This window comes from Lagenorhynchus albirostris, chromosome 12 (genome assembly GCF_949774975.1).
Source record: "Lagenorhynchus albirostris chromosome 12, mLagAlb1.1, whole genome shotgun sequence".
Classification (NCBI taxonomy): domain Eukaryota; kingdom Metazoa; phylum Chordata; class Mammalia; order Artiodactyla; family Delphinidae; genus Lagenorhynchus; species Lagenorhynchus albirostris.
In genome coordinates, this window is record NC_083106.1 from 80,610,507 (window position 1) to 80,614,912 (window position 4,406).

At 40.9% G+C, this 4,406-nt stretch overlaps 1 pseudogene; it reads right to left on the minus strand.

The window, feature by feature from the left end:
* Positions 1 to 1,143: 1,143 nt before the first annotated feature.
* Positions 1,144 to 2,631, minus strand: LOC132530508 (coiled-coil domain-containing protein 112-like; annotated as a pseudogene).
* Positions 2,632 to 4,406: the final 1,775 nt, after the last annotated feature.

Consider the following 4,406-nt stretch of genomic DNA (forward strand, 5'->3'; position numbering starts at 1 on the left):
CCTCTTGGTCAAGGATGGTCCCATGGGGTAGCTCCTCCACCATGGCAGGTCACGTATTTATTGGTGCCGAGGAGTTCCTTGGCAACTACAAGGAATCCCTGGGGTCGGGGGCAGGGTGCAACCAGCTGTGCCCGTGGGGGACCTGAGGGGCCTGGGTGACAGCGGGCCCCTCTGTAGTAGCAGCAGCAGCAGCGACCTGATTCCATAACCATGGGACAGCGCCAGTCGCCCTGGGGGTGGTGCATAAGCCAGTTTCCATGCAACTACTATTTTGGTAACTAGGATATTGTGGTCTGGTCCTTTAATTGTTTGGTTTTTCTCACTCAAATTTTTAACAGCTAAGAGCGCTTTCCAGGTCTCTGTTTACACTTTTCTCAGAGCATCCTTTTCTTGTTTTAAGGCAGTAATACTTTCTCAAGATCCGTGAGAATATTCGTTAGATCTTTAAAGTTTTCTGCTGCGGGGAGCAATCTGCATAGTGGTTAAGAGGATGGACTCTAGAACCAGACACACTGGGTTTGAATCTCAGCTCTGTTATGACTTTGTGGACTTGGGGAACTTTCTGTCTTAGGTTTTTTTTCTTTTTCATTTTCTTTCTTTTTCTTTTTTTTTCTCTTCAAACAAATAGATAATGCTTGTTATACAAAAGTTCACTAATTGCCAAGCTACCAGTTTGTTAAACTTAGAAAAAGTGTTAACTTATTTTACAACTCTAAAAGGAGAACTTTACGTTCCTATGACTCAAGCTAACTGACATCCGGGTTCTAAAAGTTGTGAATCAGGGGTTTAAAAAATGTCACTCTAACATTGTCCCAATTAATTTTGATATGCCATAAACTAAACCTTCTAAATGTTTTGTGCATTCAGTGAAATAATGTTTCTAACATAAACTTATTTAAATAGCTTTGCCATCAGTAATAGGCCAACCTGTAAACTAACTGCCCTCTTAGTATAAACAGGAAATAATAACGGCAATGTCAGTGTGGAATGTAATATCTCCCGATTCACATGCAATTGTAGTGAATAATCAATCGATTAGGCTAGTGATATTTAAAGAACGTAGTTGTCACTGTGTTTCCCAGAATAACTGAATATTAACATTCTCATCAACTGTATGCCAAGTTCATTATCTCATATTCTTCTCTAGTCTCTTTGTCTGCAGATTGGAATAGCCCCATGTGGAATATGAAGCAGTGGCCCAGAACTTGATGATCCTACATCTTTGGGCCATTCTTTCCAACCTTTGGTAAAAGTTTTGTAAAGCCTAGAGGGATCTACTAACATTTTTTCACTCTTTTCTTGCTTTTCTTGTAATTTTTCCAGGCTTTTTTGTTCTACCTTTACCTTTTCCTTTGCCTGTCTATCTAGAATTTTCAGTTCAAGTTTATGTAAATCTCTTTCTTGAAACCTGAAAATTGCATCGGCAACAGTTTTCCTTTTTCTGCCTTGTCTAACTTTTCACTTATTTCTTTTTCAAGCCTCACAAGTTCTTCCTCTTTTTAATTCTTCTTCTCGATGTAACGTAATAATAGTAATCTTAGTCTAAACTGACATTGGTGCTCTTCTGCTACTTTTGCTCTTCCTTTTCTTCTTCTTTTAACTTCTCTTAAATATGAGAAACATATCTCATTGACATTTAGATACTTTTCTATTCTTCCCAAGCTTCAACTGACAATTTATGATTCTTCTTTGTTCCTGTTTTTCCTTTCATCATCTTCTTGTTTATTGTGAAAAAGCATAGTTATATTCTCTTTCTTTAACTTGACCATTTCCTCTTTTTTTTTTTGCTGCTTTTAGCGTTCCAATTCTGAATAGATTCTTTCTTTTTTCTACAGTCAGAAATTTTTGTATAATTTCTCATGTTGTTGCACTTAATGCTGTGTTCTTTCAGGATAAGGTTCTAGAATTTCTCCCATAAATATTGTCTTCTCTCTATGTTTGTTTCTCACTTTTACAAAGGTCTGATGATCCAAGTCATCCAGTGCCCTTGTTGCCCTCCTGTTTGCTGAAAGAATTTTTCAAAATCTACCATTTCTGCTAGAAGAGTATGTGATGGTACTTTGTCTACATGAACCTTACTTGACATTGTTCTGAAAGCTCTCTGCATTTCTGAGTGACCCAAAGTCCACATGTCAATTTTTCTGGATACGGCAGTCAACTCAGTTTTAGTTGTTTTCCTTAATAAGCTCTTCATATATCAGTCTCTGCTCTTATCTAAAAGTGCTTATTGCATTTTCCATTTTCTCTATTATTTCTCTGAGCTTTCAGCAAAATCAGGTCTAAGTGTCACTTGTTTTAACTGATGGTGAAGTCTCTTTACATCATTATGTATTTTGGCCAATTGTTGCTGGACTCTTGCTTTTTCAATTTTTCCTGCTGATAATTTATTTAAAATTTTTCCACTACACTATGCTCAATAATGAAGTCTTTTTTTTTTTTTAGTGGTAGAGATAACCGTTTACCTTTTTCTATTAATAACTTGATTTTTTAAATTTTCTGCTGCATGTATGTTTTTTGCTTTTTAGTCCAACTAGATTTCTGCTTTCAGATTTGAAGCTGAAAAGGTTGAATTCCATCCAAAGTACTAAAACATCCATCATTCTGTGTCCTGACTACCTTGAGTGTGGCCATCTTTCTGGTAGAGTAACTGGGGCCGCAGAGGGCCCACAGCGTAGGGTGTCATACAGGGGGCAGTACAGAGCCAGCAGATAGTTCCCTGCATGCAGACATGGGACTGTGGATGTGCCAGAGGGAGAGGGAGAGCTGTGCCTTAGTTTCTTCATTCATAAAGAGGAGCAGGAAGACACTGAGCCCACCTCCTCCCACAGGCACAGAAAAACTGCCGTGACATACAGAGCAACTGTTGATGAGAACGACCTGAAGACTTTCCATGACTAAAAGTTTAAAGAAGGCACCACAGCGAGATGGCTAAGAGAGGAGGAGACACTATATATGGTCAAGACCCACACTCCCAGGTAGGTGATTCACAAATGAGGGGATAACCACAATTTCAGAGGTTCTCCCCAAGGAGCAAGGGGTACAGCCCACCACAGCCTCCCCAGAACGTCTGGCTTTGAAGACCAGAAGGACTTGTATATGGCAGAGCCAGAGGGCTGTGAGAAACAAACTCCTCTCTTAAAGGGCGCACACAAAATCTCACATGCTTTCAGGGAAGAAGCAGTAATTTTAAATTAAGTGAGTGGCCTGGGTCAGACCCACTTGCTGTTTTTGGAAAGCATCACAGAGAAGCAGGAGACAACTGTGACCCCCCTGGGGATATAGACATGGCCACAGCCGTATTTGGGAGCTTGTTCTACCATGAGGAAGCTGGTACTGCCAAGTAACATTTGGAGTCCTCTCTTAGTCTATTAGCGCTAGGGACTTGCCCACCCACCAGTAGGTGACAATAGCTCTGGCATGCCCCAGGCCACACAGCCCACTGCACCAGGACCTGGCACCACCAACCAGCAAGCTGGCATCAACCCTGGGGGCAGTACACCAGGACCTGGTCATACTTACCAGTGGACTGTCACCAGCCCTGGGGCCCCCTGAGCCTCGCAGCCAGTTGCTCCAGGACCTGGCCCTGCCTATCAGTGGCTTGGAAGCCACTGCACAAGGCAGAACCTGGTAGTAAACTGGGCAAGAGGCCAGCCGTGCATTACCAGCACATCCAAAATAGTTGGCTCCACTGCAGTCGAAGGGCCCACACAGGGGCACCCTAGAGCATATAGCTCTGGTGACCAGAGGGAAGTGTGCTGCCAGGCATCATAAGATGACTCAAACCTAAGGACATTTCTCAAGGATTGGAAGCGTAACCAATATATGTAATACACAGAAATAAACAGAGAATTAGGCAAAATGACAAGACAAAGGAATATGTTCCAAACAAAGGAACAAGACAGAATCTCAGAAAAAGAACTAAATGAAGTTGAGATAAGCAATCTACCAATAAAGAGTTCAAGGTAAGAATCATAAAGATGCTCAATGAACTTGGGACACAGAAGTTTAACAAAGGGTTGGATACATAAAGAACCAAACAGAGCTGAAGAATATAATAACTGAAATAAAAAATACACTGCAAGGAATCAACAGTAGATTAGATGATACAAAAAAACAGATAAGCAGTCTGGAACACAGAGTAGTGGAAATCTACCAGGCAGAACAGAAAAAAAGAATTTTAAAAAATGAAGATGGTTTAAGGAACCTCTGGGATAACATCAAGCATACAAACATTTGCATATAGGAGTTCCAGAAGGAAAACCGAGATAGAAGAGCAGAGAAATTATTTCAAGACATAGTAGGTGAAAACTTCCCCAACCTGGGAAAGGAAACAGACATCCAGGTCCAGGAAGCACAGAGAGTCCCAACCAAAATGAATTCAAAGACATCCACACCAAGACATACTA